Source organism: Giraffa tippelskirchi, chromosome 5 (genome assembly GCF_054371585.1).
Source record: "Giraffa tippelskirchi isolate mGirTip1 chromosome 5, T2T-mGirTip1v1.2.pri, whole genome shotgun sequence".
NCBI lineage: Eukaryota > Metazoa > Chordata > Mammalia > Artiodactyla > Giraffidae > Giraffa > Giraffa tippelskirchi.
This window is the reverse complement of record NC_137279.1, coordinates 121724832-121747179: the sequence shown is the minus strand read 5'-3', so window position 1 is coordinate 121747179 and position 22348 is coordinate 121724832. Positions and strand designations below refer to the sequence as shown.

At 39.0% G+C, this 22348-nt stretch overlaps 1 protein-coding gene across 2 annotated transcripts in view; it reads right to left on the bottom strand.

The window, feature by feature from the left end:
• The window catches only part of FRRS1 (ferric chelate reductase 1), a 72187-nt gene extending 54011 nt beyond the window's left edge, over positions 1-18176 (bottom strand). The window contains exons 1-3 of one of the 2 annotated variants that reach the window (XM_081493255.1): positions 18085-18176; positions 12345-12639; positions 5522-5677 (exon numbers count right to left, since the gene is read on the bottom strand). The gene's annotated coding sequence lies outside the window, so the exon portion shown is untranslated. The remainder of the gene's footprint in view (positions 1-5521; positions 5678-12344; positions 12640-18084) is intronic. The other variant, XM_081493254.1, reaches the window with a different exon arrangement.
• Between the last annotated feature and the right edge of the window lie 4172 nt (positions 18177-22348).

Sequence of the window (22348 nt, the reverse complement as noted above, 5' to 3'; positions counted from 1 at the left end):
TGAGTCCCACTGCCAAGTATGAATGAGGGCGGATGGGCCAAATGTATAAATCTTCCTATTGCAGTCAGCATGTCATTAAAAATTCAGTTCAGTTCAGTTCAGTTGCTCAGTTGGGTCCGACTTTTTGTGACCCCATGGACCACAGCGTGCCAGGCCTCCCTGTCCATCACCAACTCCCAGAGTTTACCCAAACTCATGTCCATCAAGTCGGTGATGCCATCCAACCATCTCATCCTCTGTCGTCCCCTTCTTCTGCCCCCAATCCTTTCTAGCATCAGGGTCTTTTCCAATGAGTCAACTCTTCACATCAGGTGGCCAAAGTATTGGAGTTTCAGCTTCAACATCAGTCCCTCCAATGAACACCCAGGACTGATCTCCTTTAGGATGGACTGGTTGGATCTCCTTGCAGTCCAAGGGACTCTCAAGAGTCTTATCCAACACCACAGTGCAAAACCATCAATTCTTCAGCGCTCAGCTTTCTTCACAGTCCAACTCTCTCATCCGTACATGACTACTGGAAAAACCATGGCCTTGACTAGGTGGACCTTTGTTGGCAAAGTAATGTCTCTGTTTTTTAATATGCTGTCTAGGTTGGTCATAACCTTCCTTCCAAGGAGTAAGTGTCCTTTAATTTTATTGCTGCAATCACCATCTGCAGTGATTTTGGAGCCCCCAAAAATAAAGTCTGACACTGTTTCCACTGTTTCCCCATCCATTTCCCATGAAGTGATGGGACCAGATGCCATGATCTTAGTTTTCTGAACTTTGAGCTTTAAGCCAACTTTTTCACTCTCCTCTTTCACTTTCATCAAGAGGCTTTTTAGTTCCTCTTCACTTTCTGCCTTAAGGGTGGTGTCATCTGCATATCTGAGGTTATTGATATTTCTCCCCGCAATTACATTCAGGTAAAACATCTCCAATTGATTAGGCCCTGCCTCAACTCCATAAAGGGTCTCCCTGACAGCTCAGTTGGTAAAGGAGACCTGGGTTCGATCCCTGGGTTGGGAAGATCCCCTGGAGAAAGGAAAGGCTACCCACTCCAGTATTCTGGCCTGGAGAATTCCATGGACTGTACAACTTCTTAAAACCAAATCCACTGTCTAAAATGAACTTATTTTCACTCATTCTTTAATTATATCTCATCAAATTTCATCCAAATTCATCTCCTCTTCTTTGTCTCCAGTGCCTTCATTCTGGCTTACATCCTCATTACTTCTCAGCAGGACTATGGTCATTATCTACTAAGCACCTTCAGTTTCTCATCAACTTCATAAGCCATCCCACATGCTATCATATTAATCTTCCTAAAGTATAACTCATACCATGTAATTCTCAAAAGACCTTCACTTACTACTTACTACTGAATGAATGAACGTCCAGATTCCATAGACTGACGGTCAAATGAAACAATATCTGTAAATCACAGTGGCTGCCACAAAAGTATTTGTAAATGAAACATCCCATCTTCCTATGCCTCACAATAAGAAATTGTTCCAAAACTACCCAGAAACTTCTGACCAAACTCTGTTCATTAAATCCACATTTTACATGTTCTCTGACAACACAAAGCCATTCTCAGCATTAGATTAGTAGTAGCAATATTCTTCTTCATGCTTTTCTTCCCACCAGTTCCAGGTCACTTCACAGTATGCTCCTCTAAACACAGCCTATTTCTTAAAGTACTCAGTATAATGTGACTCCTCTATGATGAATGATCCTGAACAATATCTGCCACTTCACCCAACCCCTGGCTAGAATTATCTGTCTTCAAAAGGTAACTAACATTGTTACTGAGATCCAGTCTTGACTTATCTAGGTAAAATTAATCTCTTGAAAAAAAATCTTTATTTTCACCATAATTTCTTTTCACTATAAAAAAAACTTGGAGATGATCTGAAGTCAAAAAAGTCTACTCCAATGAAAATACATAGAAGATAACTCTTTGTGGCATAGGACATTGCTTTCTGATAATAATTCTTTTCCAGTGAGATATTTCCTTGTTGTGCCACACTGTCCTGCTCTTTGTAGAAAGTCTAAGCCTTCCATTACTCCAGCTATTAATATAGAAGCCCTGTTCTACCTATTACTAATGATAATCCAAAAAATGCCACTGCGCATTTCCAAAGTTGCGGCAGGAAGCAGATATAAGGTATGGGAGTGGCTCCACTGTGTAAGGCTGTGATTAGATGAGCCACTCCCGATCCCAGTGGAATGAAGCATTTTGCTTTTGAAGAAAATAAACACCAACAAGGGAAAGACTCAGAGTATTACCCCATTTTAGTAATAGTTCTGCTTCTTCAGGCTTCCTAGGTGGCGCTAGTGGTAAATAACCTGCCTGCCAACGCAGGAGACGTAAGAGATGCAGGTGCGAACCCTGGGTCGGGAAGATCCCCTAGAGGAGGGCATGGCAACTCACTCCAGTATTCTTGCCCGGAGAATCCCATGGACAGAGGAGCCTGGCGAGCTACAGTCCATAATATAACAAAGAATCGGACATGACTGAAGAGACTTAGCATGCATGCATGCACTGCTTCTTCAGGTTGACAGGTAAACCAGAGAAGCTTGGCTTAAAGTGAAGGTGAAAAGGCAAAGGAGTGTGGTGAAAAGAGCACTAGATCATTTTAGACAAATCACTTACCCTCTCTGCTCTTGTTACCTCAAAATTAAAAGTGAGGTGTTACGACCAGAATCATATATTTCGTAAGGTCTCATGTCAAATTCTGAATGCAGTTTCTGGTGGCCAAGAAGAGGCACATAATGGACCAGAAAAATATTAGATTTTTAGGTGGTCAGTTTAAAAAAAATTATCACAATCATCCAACAAATATTTTGTCAAGTAACCTACTGTATCACAAAGATTGTACTAGGCACTAACCTATATTTGTACAAAGAGGTTCTAAATCTACTGTAATATTTTGTGTCTTCCTAGGTGGGTGAGAAAGAAAGAAGGAAGGAAGGAAAGAGGGAGGGAAAGGGGGAGATAGGGAATAAGGAAAGGGCACAAATACCTAGTAAACCCATGTGCCTGTAGATACGCAGTCTTGTAGTTTTCCGGACATCTGAGCATGTTCTTTGTCCCATACCCAACACTGTATGTTTTATGAAGATAAATTTGGTTCAGGCTTCCATAAACACCTCCACTCTTAGACTTTCAACTTTCCTTGATGTTAATAAACACCCAAAATATAATTATAGCCCTCACCTTTTATATAATAATCAATTCCAATCTTGTTTTCTTGCTTTCAAGCTAATTGAGCACCTCTCCATTCAAAAACTGAACTCACTCTATTTCTCCTAGTGAGCTGAATAATAGTCTCCAAAAAGTTATCTACATGCAAATCCCCAGAACCTATGAATGTTACAAGGCCAAAAAAAGTGCGGAGGTGGGGGTAGGGGTGTGGCAGATGTCACTGAGTTATTATCTTGGATTATCCAGGTGTGCCCTAACTGCAATCACAAATGTCCCGGAAAGAGAGGCGGGAGAGTACACCCAGAAGAGAAGACAGCGTGACCCTGGAAGTAAATACTAAAGAATGACAGCAGCTACACAGAAGCTGGAGAAACAAGGACCAGATTCTCACCTAGAGCCTGTGGAGGGTGTGTGGTTCTGCCAACCTCCTAACTTTGGCCTGCTGATACTGATTTTGGGCTTTTGGTCTCCAGAACCATGAGAGAATAAATTTCTGTTGTTTTAGCTACCACGTTTATGGTAATTTGTGTTGAATAGTAATAAATATTGAGGTTGCAAAGAACAAAGAGCTTTATTGGGGGTCTAAGGAATTGCGATTTGGGAGACACAGATTGGGAGAAAACCAAAAGAGTGTTCTGGGGAAGAGAGAGAGTCAGGGGCCCACAAAGATAAAAGCCACATGGCCTGCCAAAGAACCATGACTGCCCCTGACGCAACAAAGGAAATATCTGTCCTCAAGGAATCGTGAGCTGCTCTAGGGCAAGGGCCCAGCAGGCAGATAGGCTGCCAAGAGCCCCCTAGATTAACAACAGTCCAACAAGGATGCTGAGTGGGACAAGAATCAAAAGGCCAGATTTCATCCAGGCCAAGACGCAGACAAGTCACACCTTCTCAGTGGCCTCCTGGTTCATTTTAGAGAGTTTTCTTAGCAAAACCAACTCCATTTTCTTATTTTCCTTTCACATCTGTTACAGTAGCCTCAGGAAACTTGATCAATTTCTCTTTGCAATTTCTTCTTTGTTTTTTCAATTAGTGGTACCTATTTTCCTCACAACACAAGCTAAACCTGGAGATGACTTTCAACTTTTTGTCTTTTTCATATTTTATAGCTCAGAATTTTTCATCTCCAAGCCACAGCCCAATTGTTAGTGGATTATATAATCTTAGTGGTCACAATCAGAAAAAAAAATATTAGAGAATTAAAATAGAAAATATCAGAGAAAATACCTTTATATGAAAAGGGTAAGTAATTGTTATTTCATGAGCTTTTCTGATTATGAGTAGATATGTCCTGGTTTGTGAGATAAGATGTATTTCTCACTGTGGGTAACAGCCCCAAATGTTGAAACCAACTGCTTTTCATCTCCCCAAGTCAATTATCAGTGCCTTCTTTCTCAATATTGTTGGGGATGAAAAAACTTTCTTCTATCCTTCTAAATTCTTCACAATGGTCTAAGAATTAAACTGACATGAGACAGAAAAACAAGAAAAGTTTAATAACATGTGCCCCTGGGAGAGATGCAGCAAAACTGAGTTACTTGCCAAAATGACCTAAATCCTCACCTTGAATACCGTCTTCAGCTAAAGACAAATGAGGATGTTGGGAGTAGTAGGTTGGAGACTTTAAAGAGGAGGAAGGTAACTGACATAGAGATAGAAAAGTAAATGTTTGATAAATAAATGTTTGCTGGGCCATGTAGAAACTATGGGACACAGAGTGTACTCTGACCCCTGGGCCCAGCTGAGTTCCCCCTCAACACCATCCATATCTCTGGTGATAGCTCTATTCTGGGAACAGGCCCTTTAAATTATTTAGACAGCCAACAGCTTTAGAAGAGAGACTTCCTGAGTCTTCTATTACTTAAAAATGATCAGCCTAAATTAATCCTCATACCAAAGAGGATTTTAGAGTGGCAAATTTTGCACCCCTACAATACTTATATGTAGGCCTTCTTTCCACAGACTTTAGACTATCGAGGGCCAAACGCAAAAACAGAATGTGCAAAAAAAAAAAAAAAAAAACAAACCAGAATGTGTAAAAGAAAGGGAATATGGAAAGAAGAAAAAAAAAACAGTAGGCAGTCTAAAAATAGTGAAGCTTTTTGTCCATTTGTTGCATAAGCTAATTCACTGACAGCTAACTATCAGTGTGCTAGGCTGGACAGTGTGCCATTGAACAACTGGAAGGAGTCAATAAAGATAATAATCTCAGTAGGTTATGGATTCTCCAGGAAATTTGATAATCCATGGAGCAATCTGCTGCCATGTCTGTCCATTGGTTTCCAGCTCTGATAGGCACGTGTGCACCGATACTCCCCTCCAGTCTCTTACCTCCCGTCATCCAACAACAGAGCTGTCTACGGATCACAGTGATCTGAGTGCTTGGGAGAGTTGCTTAGTAACTAAACACTTCCAGTGTCTTCTCTGGGTCTATTTAACGCACTGTTCTCTGCTGCCCCCAGTAGGCCAAGTTTGTTCTTCTGTAGCCTGAAAATGAGATATTTTCTTTTAAGATATTGACAATAAGACTCTAAATGCAGAACGCTGAATAAATTCCTAACTTGAATCACTAATAAGTTTACTTCTCTGAGAGCAAAGGAAGCAACAACCAGAACTGTATTTCTTGAGTCAATTCTGATCAACAGAGAAAAACTGATGAACCCAAGACAGGAAATTTGAGGGGAAGAGGAAGAATTGGAAATGGTATCATCTATTTGGATAGGAAGATCAGTGGGAAAAGGAAAGAGCAGATTTGAAGGGTGGAAAGCAAGAGCTGAGTGTTGGACATTTTAAGTTTTAGATGCCATTAAAATAGCCAAGTGAAGCTATCTGTTGATAGACATGTATGAAAATAAATATTTGAATCATTGGTACTACAAAGTGAGCATGGATGGAAAAAAGAGATCTGACAAAATGAGTTTACTAATGTTTAGAGGTTGGGAAGAACAGGCACATATACACATAAATCTTCCAATTAAATTATCCTCCAATTAAAAACACTGACCATGATGAAGAAAAAATTGTAGTCCCTTCCTTGATTAATAAAACTCTAGGATAATACAGTCTTAGAGATAATAAATTTCTCTCAAGTTTTCTCTCTCACCATAGCTGGAATATCTCCTTCTTCAAGGAAGTCTCTGCTATTAAGGTCTTTTAGCATGCTCATCATTGCATCATGCTCACCCAGATATCTAGGATTATCACTCTCACTGAAAGTCAACTGATTATGAACTTGAACCACATCTACAAAATACCTTCATAGCAATGTCTAGCTTAGCATTTGATGGAATAACTGGGGATTATAACCTAGCACAGTTGACATCATACTACTGTATTTAAAACACAGCTCCATGTAACTCTCCTTCCTTACTCTGCTTTATCTTCTTCACAGAACTCATCACTACCTGACATTATGTTTATATATTTATGACATTATGCTTATATATTTATTTCTCTATTCGTGTGTTGGCTATCTTATTTTCTAGACTGTAAGATCTGTCAGGGAAAGAATTTTATCTTTCATCTCTGATTTTAACCATTTGTTCAAATAATCTCCTATTTTGGACATTGTGTTTCATTCTGCTGCTTTATTATTATGACCAACATTAATATAAACATCTTTGTATATATATATACATTCTGGGTCACTTCTCCAATATTTAATTTTTAAAAGTAACCTTTTTTAATGTCATTTTTATTAATTTTTTCAAATTGTTATTTATAGAAGTATAATTCTACACAGTGAAATTTTCCCTTTTTAGTGTAGAGTTCTGTGATTTCTGACATACGCATGAAACATATGCAATCATGTAGCCACCACAATCAAGAAATAAAGCGTTCTCAAAGTCCCTTTGTGACCCTTTAGTCAACACTTGTCTCACTCCCACCCTAAAAACCATTTGTATTATTTTGCAAGGACTCCTATAAGAAAGTACCACAAACTGAATTTCTTAAAGAATAGAAAATCTACATCTCAAAATCCAAAATCAAGTAGTCAGCCGGTTTGGTTTTTTCCAAGGGCTGAGAGGGAAGAATCAGTTGCAGGCCTCTCTCCTTTGTTTATAAATGACTGATTTCTTCCTATATCTCTTTACATCATCTTCCCTCTATATGTCTCTGTGTCCACATTTTCCTTTTTTATAAGGACAGCAGTGATACTGAATGAGGGTCTACCTAAAGCCTTCTTTTTAACTTGATTTCCCTGATACAGACACTATTTCAATAAAGTCACATTCTGAGATCCTAGAGCTAGGACTTCAACATGTGAATTTTGGGGCAACACATAGTACCATTAATCTGCTTTCTCTCCTTATAGACTTGCTTTTTCCAGAATATCATATATGTCATACATAAATGAAATCATAGCCTCTATGGCCTTTTGCATCTGGCATTTTTCACTTAGCATAGTTATTTGAGATTCATCCATGTTACGTGGATCAGAAGTTCATTCCTTGTTATTGCTGAATAATTTCCCAGTGTATGTATATACTAGTTTGTTTATCCATTCACCAGCTGAAGGACATTTGAGCTGTTTCCAGTTTGCAGCAATTAGAAATAAAGTCACTATAAATATTCACATCTGTATGTTTAACTTAATAAGAAACTACCAAACTGTTTTCCAAAGTGACTGTACCATTTTTTTTTCATTCTAACCAACAATATGTGAGGATTTAAACAATGAAGAAAACTGCATTTTGTGACATCATTTGGTAATATATAAGGATATTAATTCAGCATTACAGAAATGATGGAAGCAAATGATGGAAGGTGGGTATAGTTTTAACTCAGAGTCTATTTTCTGCCTATACCACTCCACCCCAAGAAAAGCTCTTTGTAAGCAGCTTACTCAGAGAGAAGGAGACATTCTTCTAATTGCAGCAAGTTGTTTATACATATTTAGTTCTTACAAATTTTATCAAAATAAAACATGTTTCTTAAAATCCAAGTAGCATAGAAGCCTTATAATGAAAAGCAATGGTCTTCCCAGGTGGCTCAGTGGTAAAGAATCCGTCTACCAAACAGGAGATGCAGGTTGGATTCCTGGGTCAGGAAGATCCCCTGAAGAAGGAAATGGCAACCCACTCCAGTATTCTTGCCTGGAAAATCCCATGGACAGAGGTCCCTAGAGGGCTAAAGTCCATGGTGTCACATAAGAGTTGGACACGACTTAGCAACTGAACAACAGCAACAACAATAATGAAAAGCAATCATTCTGTATTCTTCTGTCCTGTACCATCAGTTCCCAAACCTAGAGGCAAAATCTTTTATATATACCTGCTTTGGTTTTTCTGGTGGTTAATATCATTTTTCTTAATGATATACTCTTCCTACTATTTCTTGATATATCTTAAGATGTTTTTAATTAATTTCCTGCCACTCTGCTCACTTCTTCCCCCTATATGTTCATATTACTATTTTTAGTTCTATGGGGAAGATCCCGTGGCAACCCACTCCAGTATACTTGCCTGGAGAATTCCATGGACAGAAGAGCCTGGCGGGCTACGTGAAATTGCAAAGAATCAGACAGGACTAAGCAACAATCACTTTTGCTTTCACTTTTCACTTTCACTGGCTACTTGTGTGACTTAATATAATATCTAAAATTCTATCTAATAGTCTCAAATACAGACATCATCCTTTGAATTTCTCCTATAGTAGATGGGGATAATAGGACCTCTAGCATGCTATATTCATTCTTTTCCCCATCCCCTCCTGTCTTGTGTTAATAACTTGGTCAAGGTGAATAACATTTACATTCTATTCTGTAACCATAATTAAGTCTTGCCTGCTTTGCCTGTAAATTGATTTCAAAATTGAAAACTATAAAGACATCTCAGTTCAGTTCAGTCGCTCAGTCGTGTCTGACTATTTGCGACCCCATGGACTGCAGCACACCAGGCTTCCCTGTCCATCACCAACAACATCTGTATTACAATTATTATTTTAACATTGTTCTTTGAAGAGTCAGGATAGATTTCCTAATTTATATCTCCAAAGTCTTGATCCAAGTGCCACTCAGCATGACAATGTACAATACAGATTCTCTTTTCTTACTGCTCTACTCATTGTTATAAATCAGACGATTTTGTGTCGCTTCACATTTGGAGCATTGACTTTTCTGTAGTGTTTAATGTTTTGTTATTCTGCCTTGGGGTTTCTCATAATCTTCTTTGTTTCTTATAGTACAGAGAAGTAAATGCATTCCACATAGTATCCTTAGTGTCATCCAGTTTCTTGCTCATTCCATTTATTGGAATCACATAGCCTGATTTGTGAGTATCACTCACATTACTCAGATATGAACTCATTTGGTGTTTTTTTTTTATTTGTTCATTGTCTTCCTTACACACACACGCACACACACACACACACATCATGTTTCAATTAAAATGTAAATGTCAAGACAGCAGAGATCATCAGTCTTATTTTCCACTGTGCCTAGAATTAGTAAATCCACTCGGGGGGGCTTGATTCACTCTCAAGCTCATTCCCACTGGCACACAAACATATATTTCTCCCATTTGGACAAAATTTTCCTTGGTTTCATTTCCCCTGCCTAAACTATTCTAATTTTTTCATGCTCCCTGTTGCAACATAATGTAAGTGTTCCCTGTACTCTTTATATTAGTCTGTTCTGCGTAAAAATATTAATACCATAGACTAGATGGCTTAAACAATATATGGACATGTATTTCTCACAGTTCTGGAGACTGAGAAGTCTAAGATCAAGGTACAGCTGATTTGGCTCCTGCCTTCTTCCTGGCTTGCAGACTGCCACTTTCTTTCTATGTCCTCACCTGGCCTTCCCTTGCTGTGAAAGAGCAAGTCTCTCACTTCCTCTTTTTGTAAAGCCACTAATCTCATTCTGAGGGATCCACTCTCATGACTTAATCTAACCCTAATTACCTCCCAAAGTCTCTATTTCCAAATACCATCACACTGGGGGTTGGGGCTTCAACAGATGAATTTGATGGAACACAAAGATTCCACCCCTGACTCTTCAAAATTCATATCCTTCTCATAGGCAATATACATTCATTCCATCCTAACAGCCCCAAAGTCTTTAACTCATTCCAGCAAAAACTCTAAAGTCCAAAGTGCCATCTAAATAACATTTAAATCAAGTAAGTATGAGTCTCCAAGTATCCTGAGGCATAACTCCTCTCTAGCTATGAACCTGTGAAATCAGGCAAGTTTTCAAACCAGGCACATTCCAAAATATGCCAGGCCAGGCATAGGATAGATACTAGCATTCCAAAAGGGAGAAATAGACAACAAGGAAAAGATGGTAAATCCCAAGCAAATTCAAAATCTAGCAAGGTGAATTTCCCTCAGATCTTAAAGTTCAGGAATAATCGTTTTTGGTTCAACACTCTGCCTTACCCACTTCCTTTTGTAGCTCTGCTGGTGGGGGACGGGGGGGGGGGGGGGGGGGAGGGGGGTTGGAGAGCGGAAGGAGAGGGAAGGGGGAGATTTGAGAGGGTGAGGCATGCCTCCAAGACTCTGCAGGGTGGTCCCAGTCTCATAGCTCAAGAGGGCACTCCTAATCCTCAGGGTTCGTTTGGAGGCCAGAGACTATCTGCCTTGTTGAGACTGAGGTAGAGGCCCTGAGGATCTCTAAATCATTTTTCCCTCTTCTTGGAGAGCAGCACACATTCACAACCAAACAGTTCTATCCTCCTGTCTGGTCAAATCCAAGAAATCCAATCATCTTCCTTTTTTTAATTCAATTTTTATTTTATGTTGGTGTATAATTGATTTACAGTTTTGTTAGTTTCAGGTGTACAGCAAAGTTATTCAGTTATACATATACATATTTTCATTCTTTTTCAGATTCTTTTCTCATATAGGTTATTACAGAATATTGAGGAGAGTTCCCTGTGTTATACTGTCGGTCCTTCTTGATTATTTATTTTATATTTAGTTATGTATATATGTTAATCTCAAACTCCGAATTTATCCCTCTCCCCAACCATTTTGCTTTGGTAACCATTAGTTTGTTTTCAGTCTGTGACTCTGTTTCTGGTTTGTAAATAATTTCATTTGTCTCATCTTTTCAGGTTCCACATATAAGTGATGTCATATGATATTTGTCTTTCTCTGTCTGACTTACCTCTCTTAGTATGATCATCTCCAGGTCCATCTACATTGCTACAAGTGGCATTATTTCATTCTTTTTTATGGTTAAGTAATATTCCATCATATTTATTATGTGCCACATCTTTTTTATCCATTCCTCTGTTGATGGACATTTAGGTTGTTTCCATGTCCTGGCTATTGTAAATAGTACTGAAATGACCACTGGAGTACATGTGTCTTTTTTTGAATTATATTTCTACTCACAGTCAAGTATTTCACAGGGAATGAAACATTTTTTAAATTAAGAATAAAGTCTAATATCAATCTAATAACTATAGCAGTCCCTAACCTTTTGGCACTAGGGACTGGTTTTTATGGAATGCAATTTTTCCACTGATTGGGGTTGGTGGGGTGGGATGGTTTCAGGATGATCCCAAGTGCATTATATTTCTTTTGCACTTTATTTCTTTTACTATTACTTTGTGATATGTAATGAAATAATTATACAACTCATCATAATGGAGAATCAGAGGGAGTCCTGAGCTTGTTTTCCTGCAACTAGAGTGGCTGTAGATACAGATGAAACTTCTCTTGCTCACCCACTGCTCACTGCTCTGAAGTACTGATCTGTGGCCTTGGGGGGTTGGGGACCCCTGGTATAATGCATCTGGAAATTGACAAATTATCTGACATATTGTGAGCTCTCAGCTTTAGGCCGAGCTGCACCACTGCTGGATTTAAGATTATTCAGGCTTATTTGGGGAACAACATAGGCAGGCTCTACAAAGCTCCCTTTGTGTGAGGAGCTAAGGTATCACCTGAGAGTGAACTTTTCCCAGAGAAATCAAGCACCACAAAGCTGATCAGGTAACAGACCTTTGGTGGAAGGAGAAGGACAATTCTGAGCACAGAGTGGTGACTGTCAGTTATATTTATTTCCAAGAACAATCTCCAAGGACTTATACTGCAGTCCTGTGAAGAGGGGAGTGACCTAAGCAAAACCACAAAACTGCATATTTATTACCTATTGTCGTATAACAATTTAGCACACATTTAGTGGCTAACAACAACACACCTGTATCATCTCGCAGAACCTGGGTATAGCTCACCAGGTCCTCTGCTTCAGGGTCTCTCATGAAGCTTCAATCAAGGTTTCCAGCATCTCATCTAAAAGCTCAACTGGAGAGGGATCTGCTCCCAACTTCACATGGTTGTTAACAGGAGTCAGCGATCTCTGTCCTGCTGGACTGGGGGCCTCCATTTCTTGCCTGCTGACAGCCAGTAGTTGCCCTCAGTTCATTTTCACTGAATCTTCCAGACACGGATGCTTGCTTCATGTACTCAAGCCCAGAGGCAGTCAGGGTACTCTGCTAGCAATACAGAAGTTACAGTGTTATGTAATTTAATTATGAAAGTGACAACCAATCTCCTCTGCCACAATCGGTCAGTTAGAAGCTAGACACAGGTCTCACCCACGATAAAGGTAAAATGGTGACACGGGGCATGAATAAAAGGAAACAGATAAGTGGGGACCATTTTAGAGTTTCTCTGCCTCAAACTGATTTCAGAGCTCAAAGTCATTGAGGTCTCAGCAACATGGCTTTAGTACTGTTTTAACAGAGTGCTACAGAAGAGAAGATACTTAGTGATGGAACCTCCTTGTGAGTCTGAGAGCACAGAGGAGCTTGAGGGGACTTAGGAGCCAATCTGAGGCTGAAGAGCACTAAAACACACTTAGAGTTCTTTGTATTTTGGCTTAGGATCAGCCTTACGAGGGAAATACTCACATCTGAATTTAATAAATGTAAGTACCCACATGGTGGCAGTAGACACCAGGAAATTCTAGGTATTATCCCCTATTGAGGTACACTGCTAAGTCGCTTCAGTCGTGTCCAACTCTGTGCGACCCCATAGACGGCAGCCCACCAGGCTCCCCGTCCCTGGGATTCTCCAGGCTGGAACACTGGAGTGGGTTGCCATTTCCTTCTCCAAGTACACTAGAACAAGTTTATCTTCCTACATGGCAACTCATGTTTTCGTTTTTGTCTGATAACGTTTTCCTTAGAAGTCTCAAGAATTTCCAGGTCCTCTTCAAATGGATATGATAAGGGATTGTCTCCTCCTTTATTTATGTGTATTCTACCACAATCTCCTCAAGCCCCACAAACATGGGCTAATCCAGAGAGACTCCCTCAGAAATCTCTAGACTAGAAATAGGAACCTGTCTCTATATTCATGTTTCCCCCCAAGGCCCAGAGGGTACAAGCCAAGTTCTCCTAGTCATTTCATCACCATACTTCCATGACAGCTCCAGGAGAGACCTACATGTTCTGTGGCTCAGGAAGCATCCAAATGAGAAATAAAATGCCCCTCTCTGGCTTCTTGCAAGCTTAGCAATCTTTTCAATTAGCTCTCTTAATGCTTTCCTGTGTAGATCTGATAGATTCAGCCCCAGGGAAAATGATTGGGGGAAGAAACGAAAAGAACAAAGATTCTGGAGTTATGATCAGTTTGAACAGACTCCTTTTCTATAAGAATAGTGTGAGGGAAGTGAGAGTTCCTACCCTCATAAATCAGCTACTGCTGGTGCTCCAGGTCCTAGGCAGCCCTAAAGCAAAGCCTGTTATGCAGGAAAAACTTCTGAACTAAACACAAGTACCTCCATTAGATTCATCAATAAGAGAGCAAAAAAGGTGGTCTGGATCAATTCCAGCCTCACTCTCACCTGTTCCTAAGTACTGATAAGAGAACACAAGGATTTCTGGACAAATAAAAGGAGGACCTTGAGGGAAATGGGCCAGAAATGCTGCTATTATAGGTGTGTATGTTCCTATCTTCTGTTCTGTGGCACTAATGGGAGCTATTTCCACCCTAAACTTGAAAAATGTTTAGCCTCAATTACTTCTTTTTAAATATTAGGGTTTTTAAAGGTTTCACAACTGGAGATAAGTGAGCCAACACAGTGTTCTTCATACCCTCAGGCAGCCTCCATCCATCTGATGCAGCTGTCTGCTGAAATCTGCCAATAGGACAGTTAAAAATAGATGGCAGCTCCCTTAAAAGAGTTGCATGATTGATTTATACAGTCTTCCAGAGTTATTTGTCTAGCTCAGTTGTCTCCAAACATTTTTGCCTGTATACATGTAAAAGAAATTTGAAAAAGAATGTATCATTCACTAATTTTTTAAGTTAACTAATATTTTTTATTATGTTTAAAAGTTAATTTATCCTTGGGTTAATATTACCTTTATGACTAGAATGAGTCAGGATTTAGCTATTTCTGTTTTTCATTTATATTTATAGCACTAAAAAAATCTTATTTTTAAATGTAAGTAGATGAGAATGAGTTTTGTTAGTAAAATTTATGATATATTAAGTAATATATTTTGCATCTGATAATTAGAATAACATTTACATCAGAGAAGGAGAACTTGGTTTAATAAAGCTGGTTTTCTGAAGTTTAGGGTACTGTATCACAGGTGATTTTTTTTTAATATTTTGTTTTACAGTCCTTATATATAATTTTAGGTCCTACTTTTTTAAGAGCATGAAAAAGAATGATGAGAAAAACAGAAAGACAAACAGGAAGAGAAATAGAAAACGTATCAAGTCTAGGGATGGATTCAGGTTTTGTTGGTCTAAAGCTTATACATTATGAGATGCAGACCTCTTTTTGAAAAGAATACAACATTATAAATTTTTTAAATTAGGTGGAAAAGTAAATACTTATATAATATTAGAATAAAATTGTGACAAATTATACAGGACCAGAAAAGGTCAGTTTTTGTTCCAATGCCAAAGAATGCTCAAACTATTGCACAATTGCACTCATCTCACATGCTAGTAAAGTAATGCTCAAAATTCTCCAAGCCAGGCTACAGCAATATATGTGAACCGTGAACTTCCAGATGTTCAAGCTGGTTTTAGAAAAGGCAGAGGAACCAGAGATCAAATTGCCAATATCCGCTGGATCATCGAAAAAGCAAGAGAGTTCCAGAAAAACATCTATTTCTGCTTTTTGACTATGCCAAAGTCTTTGACTCTGTGGATCACAATAATCTGTGGAAAATTCTGAAAGAGATGGGAATACCAGACCATCTGACCTGTCTCTTGAGAAACCTGTATGCAGGTCAGGAAAGCAACAGTTAGAACTGGACATGGAACAACACACTGGTTCCAAATAGGAAAAGGAGTACATCAAGGCTGTATATTGTCACCCTGCTTATTTAACTTATATGCAGAGTACATCATGAGAAACGCTGGGCTGGAAGAAGCACAAGCTGGAATCAAGATTGCCGGGAGAAATATCAGTAACCTCAGATATGCGGATGACACCACCCTTATGGCAGAAAGGGAAGAAGAACTAAAGAGCCTCTTGATGAAAGTGAAAGAGGAGAGTGAAAAAGTTGGCTTAAAGCTCAACATTCAGAAAACTAAGATCATGGCATCTGGTCCCATCACTTCATGGGAGTTAGATGGGGAAACAGTGGAAACAGTGTCAGACTTTATTTTTTTGGGATCCAAAATCACTGCTGATGGTGATTGCAGCCATGAAATTAAAAGACGCTTACTCCTTGGAAGGAAGGCTATGGCCAACCTAGATAGCATATTTAAAAGCAGAGACATTACTTTGCCAACAAAGGTCCACCTAGTCAAGGCTATGGTTTTTCCAGTGGTCATGTATGGATGTGAGAGTTGGACGGTGAAGAAAGCTGAGGGCCGCAGAATTGATGCTTTTGAACTGTGGTGTTGGAGAAGACTCTTGAGAGTCCCTTGGACTGCAAGGAGATCCAATCAATCCATCCTAAAGGAGATCAATCCTGAGCGTTCATTGGAAGGACTGATGTTGAAGCCGAAACTCCAATACTTTGGCCACCTCATGCGAAGAGTGGACTCATTGGAAAAGACACTAATGCTGGGTAGGATTGGGGGCAGGAGGAGAAGGGGATGACAGAGGATGAGATGGTTGGATGGCATCACTGACTCGATGGACATGGGTTTGGGTAGACTCCAGGAGTTGGTGATGGACAGAGAGGCCTGGCGTGCTGCAATTCATGGGGTCGCAAAGAGTCGGACACGACTGAGCGACTGAACTGAACTGAACTGAACTGATACATTTCAAAAGGATAAATTCTGCAAACATCATGTAACTTAGAAAAGTATAAGAATTTAATAACAATATTAATTCATATCTGTATAACAATTTTTCTACACTTATTGGCTCAATACTTTTAATCATCTCTTCAAATGACAATTCATTTTTATATCATTTTCCACGGGAAAATAGCTAAGTGTTTTCCTCAATATAGTTGATACATTTTATTACTGATAGTTTAGAAAAGCTACTTTTTGTTTCATCATTATAGGCAGTTATTGGTTAAGCCACATCTATCATTTTCTCCCAGTTTCTTTCTCAGGAGGTGCTTCTTGCCAGGGCAAGTCTTAAGAGGCCCCAATCCTTTGACTGGCCAGGCTATAGCTATGGCATGGCGGCTCAGCACCAAGGCCAGCTCCACCAGGTCCTCCCTGCCCCCCTTTCTCACCTACCCCAGTGAGTGTGTTGCTCTGCTATGACTCCCTCAGGAGTAACTCATTATTTGGTAATAATGAGAGCATGAACGAGTAAGGTAATCAAACAACCACAGTTCACCACTGCAACTGTCCCATGCTTTTGAATTTGGAACATCCCCCAAAGGGTGAAACTACCCCTTTACGAATGCCATGCCTCACCCTTACTAGACATGCACACAAGACAGGAAAAGACAATGGCCTATGAAAGGTTTCTAAGAGCCTTATCCAATACCAATACTCTGATTGTTCCTCTGAAGATTGCTTATCCCGGGTGATGCATCCTGGAAGATTTGGGATGAATAAGAGATATTTCTTTTGAAAAGTTGGGAAATAGGGACTATAAAAGAGAATTTGGGAAAGGGAAAAGGAGAAACAGCATTTATATAAATTCTCTAGTTGCTGAATATATTATTCTCTGAGGCTATATTTTTCTCTGATATGAGCCAACATCGATATAATTACTTCCATCATTCAAATGTTGTTTGTATTTTTTCTTCTGTATGTTTTCTAATATTTTATCTGCTTAACCTATCAACAATTTTGTGATACATGTTGAAATATTCCATTGTGATTGTAAATTTACCAGTTTCTTCCTATAGTTCTATCCACTTTTGCTATGTAAATATTGAGTATATTTTATAGGCATATACAAGTGTAATGTTATTGTTATATATTTCTAGTCAATTGAATCTTATTACAGCTTTTATCCTATTATATTGTAATCACTAGTTTATTTGTATGTTTTCCATTAGAGCATTGGCCTATGAGAAAGGTCAGTGTTTGACTCATGAGTAAATACCTGCTACCACTATTATAGCTCAGGCTCTCATTACCTCTTTCCTGACTATTAATATAACTTCTAACCAGACCACTACTAAACTGCCAATTTCAGCCCCTTGACATTTCTATCAGATTAATCTTCTTTGAGAGCAGCTCTGATCTTAACAGTGCTTTTTTAAAACTGTGGGTTCCTGCTGCTCACGTAATACAGTACAACTCCATAACACATCATTCAAATTTCTCAATGACCTAAAATTCAGTCATTTTCTCCTCACATACTATGAAACCAATCAGAATTTGACTATATTCTGAAATCCTCATTAGCCCTGCATAGATCCTACATCCCTCCTGCTTTCCACATATACTATTCAGATCATGGCATAATTTTCCTCCCCACTCCGCAAGTCCAAATCCTTTTAAAACCAATCTTAAAAGCCTCTTCTGAAAGTTTTTGGTATACTCACCCCAAAAAAATATCTTCTCCTCCTTTTTAATGGTGCTATGAACTGGATGTTGGTGTTCTCTCAAAAATTCATATGTTGAAGGCTCAACACCCAGTGTGACTTTATTTAGAGACAGACCCTGTGAGGAGTGATAAAGGTTAAATGAGGTCATAAGGGTAGAGCTCTAATCTGATAGGGCTGGTGCTCTTATAAGAAGAGGAAGAGACCCCAGAGCTCTCTGCCTCTACCATGTGATGACACAGTGAGAAGACAGCTGTCTGCAAACAAAGAAAAGAGCCCTCACCAGGAATAAAATCAGTCGGCACCTTGATCTTAGACTTCCCGGCCTCCAGAACTGTGAGAAATATATTTCTGTTGTGTAAGCCACCCAGTCTGTAGTTATTTGTTATGACAGCCTGAGCTAATACAAATGACAATATACTACTTTAGGAATATCCCTTCTTAAGTTTAGATTTGTTTGCATTGAATTATTGCTGCTCATGTGGCACAGGTATTTCTCAACTATTAATGTCCAATAATTCATAATGAGTCAAAGAATCCAGCAACCTCCAAACCAAAGGTATAATCTCATATGCTTGCTTGACAGCCATGTTTGCTTGTCAGATTTATATTTATTTGGTATCTTGTCATCAAAATCTCAAGTCCTTGACAGGTTGTTTACAAGATACGTGTGATATTTTGAAACCTAAAATGACTCTGTTGTGTAATCCTTAAGCTCCGAGACTAAAATGTTTGTTTCCATGGTTTGTTATGAAAAATTATGTCTACTACTTATGTATTTAATATAGAAATTTGAATTTGACTATATTCTTCACTTATGAAATATTTGAGTAATATTTTAACTGAAAGTCTCTGACTTCACTGATTCTGTTATAATGAACTCAGCCAGCATAAAAATATTGTTCGAATTCTAGAATTAAAAAAAAAATCACCTATTTCCCTTCTTGCATAGGTTGTACAAATAAAAACAGTGAATGACTATTTAAATAATCTAATAGTAGAATCATTTTTAAAAACACAATGCAGATTCTCTACTTTTTCACTTATACAAATGTGCTTTGCATGTATATAGCATTTCTTTTTTCCAAACACTTTTATTTATACATGAATTTGACAGTTACTGCATGCCTGCAATGTCTCATGAACTGTGCTGACACTGAGGAAAAAATCATGAGCAAAATGTAGGAGAGGCAGATGAAAATTAAATTCCAAAAATTATAGGTGATAGAGCTTACTATGCTCCAAGCCATGTTCTAAGCATTATGTGTACACTAAATCATTTAAGGCTCACAACAACCCTTAAAATAGGTTGTATTACTATCCCCATGTTAAGGAAATTGAGGCACCAAGAATTTAAGACCTAAGATTCCAAGCCAGGCAGTCTTGGCTTGAAAATACTTGCTTTTTATTTATTTGCTTATTTATTTTTAAATCCTTGCTTTTAAACACTCAACTCTACTCAATGGCCTCACTAATCACACAAGTAAATGTAAAATTGCTTCTGTATTATTCATTAATAAAGGGATATACGGAGGCTAGTAAAGGCCTCCATAATGGGGAGTTGGAGCTGGTCAGGAAAATCAAGGAAGGCTCCCTGAAGAAGTCTGCTTTGTATTATTCTAAGAACTAATTTTCTACTTCAAAAGGTAGAGCCAGAAGCAGATTTTTTTTCCCCTAAAAGAGAAGGGTATTATGTACAGATAAAGACTCATGAGCTATGGATAAACTATTATGTCCAGATTTTTGTTATTTCTGGTGGTGGGAGGATTGACCTGTTAACCACACTGAAGCCTGTTCATCATAGCTTGAAGCAGAAGTCTAAAGGTGAAAATTAAAGCTCTGGATGGGGATGAGAGTCCCCAGAAAAACAGCAGAGTAAGAAGACAAGGCCAACATTTAATTGTCAATTGACAGAGGATAAACCTAAAAAGATTTAAAGAGAAAAAGAAGAGGTTTGGAGGAGAAAAGAGAGGGAGAGAGAAGGAAAGAAAGAAAGAGTGAAAGAGAGAAAGAAAGGAAATAAAAAAAGAACAATCTGAGAGGTAAAAGGAAAATCAAGAGACTTTGGTCAACAGAGGCAAGAGAAAAACACGACAGGAGAGGCTAACAATGTCAGATGCTACTGAGCTATCAGTCAGATAAAAAATGAGATTTAATATCATGAAAGTCAATGGTAACTCAACAGGAGCCATGGGAATAGAGCAATGATTCTCAATTTTGCTTCAAAGGGGTCATTTGGTAATGTCTGAGGACATTTTTGGTTGTTACAGCTGCAGAGAGAGGGCTGTTACTGGCATCTAGTGAATAAAGACCAGAGATGCTTCTAAACATCCTAAAATGTGTAGGACTGTATTGCAAACATAAAATACTGGCCTAACATGCCAATGGTGCCAAGGTTAAGAAATCCTGAAGACAGAGCAATGTAGGCAGAAGTTGGATTGGAAAAGATTTAGAAATGGCCAGGGGGAAAGAAATAGAATCAGTACACAGAAACAATTTTTCAAAAATTTGAACAGAGGAAATAGGACAGAATCTAGAAGGGAATGAAGAAATTAACTGAAAAATTTCTTCTCTCTCCCTCCTTTCCTCTTTTTCTTTCTCTTCATTGGGAGACATTTGATCCTGTCTCAAACAGCTCCAACTGAAGAAAGTGAAAGTGAAAGTCACTCAGTTGTGTCTGATTCTCTGCGACCCCATGGACTGTATAGTCCATGGGATTCTCCAGGCCAGAATACTGGAGTGGGTAGCCTTTCCCTTCTCCAGGGGATCCTCCCAACCCAGGGATCGAACCCAGGTCTCCCACATTACAGGCAGATTCTTTACCAGCTGAGCAACCAGGGAAGCCTTGAGTATTAAAATAAAAGATAATTCATAACTTCAGGTACCTTAGAAGGTGGGAGTGGGTAAAATAAAAGCACCAGAGGAGGAGTTAGCCTTAGGAAAAATAATTGCCCCTGTACTGTAACAGAGGGAAACTAGAATAATATGGACAGATAATGGGACAGGTGATGGAGTTCTTTTAAGGGCTTCTACTTTTTCTGTGGTAGATTAGTCGCTAAGTTGTGCCCAATTTTTGTGACCCCATGGATCATAGCCCACCAGGCTCCTCCATCCATGAGATTTCCCAGGGATCAAACCCAGGTTTCCTGCACTGCAGGTGGTCTCCTCCATTGCAGGCAGACTCTTTACTGACTGAGCCCCCAGGGAAGGATGCTTTATTTTAGTGTGTTATTGTTGCTGTTATCCAGGCTAGAATAGTAGAGTGGGTAACCATTCCCTTCTCCAGAGGATCTTCCCAACACAGGGATGGAACCCAGGTCTCCCACATTGCAGGCAGATTCTTTTCCATCTGAGCCACCAGGGACTCTCCCAAAGCAGGGTATGCAGAACAAAGCTTTGATTATCACCAATAAATGAGCTATGCAAGATAGGTCCCCTGAGGTTCAGCAGAACTCTGGGTGAATTTTACATGATCATACTTAAGAATAAGCTTTATTGAGGAAACTTAAGGGGTCAACAATAAGAAAAGTCACAAGTCCTTTGATTTTCCCATTTTTCCCATGAAGACGTACATAGGGCCCTTGACCATCTCATGGACACTCGATCTAGTACTCCAGGGCAGAGTCCCCACTGCCATGTTGCTCTCATTTCTTACAGGGCAAGCATGACAGCAACCATACTGGGAAGAGATAAGCACACAACTTAAATGTCAGGCAGTCTGGGTTGCATGTCATCTATTTAGAGGAAGTAACTGTGAAAACAGCTGCCCAGCACCTGAGGACAGTAGAGACCATAGAAAGCTGTAGTTCCTGCAAGACACTAAAACAATTTCATCAGTCTTACAGGAAGCTGAGTTCAAGTGTGACTTTTCCCACTGGGTAAAGGGTTATTCCTGGTTCCAGGTAGTCCAGGGGTTCAGTAACCGAGTATGAGTTCTTGAGGTTACTTTCAGAGAATCCTTCCCCTTATGCCATGAAATTCTATACATTATTCAATAAATGACATTTACAATTGCTCAGAGCTTGTATATATATTTCAGCGGACTTCTCTTACTTTATTTCTTCATTATCCTGTGTGGTTTTTAGAGAAAAGAAAGAAACAGAGGATATGGTTTCAAAGTGAAGAGAGGTCTTATGAAACAAACCATAATGTTGCCGGCACTTGCCCACTAAAAATGTTTAAGGGTTATTTACAGATAATATTTCTAAATGTAATTTCTGATACATATACAAAAATAACATACGCACAAATACCTAAATTTCAT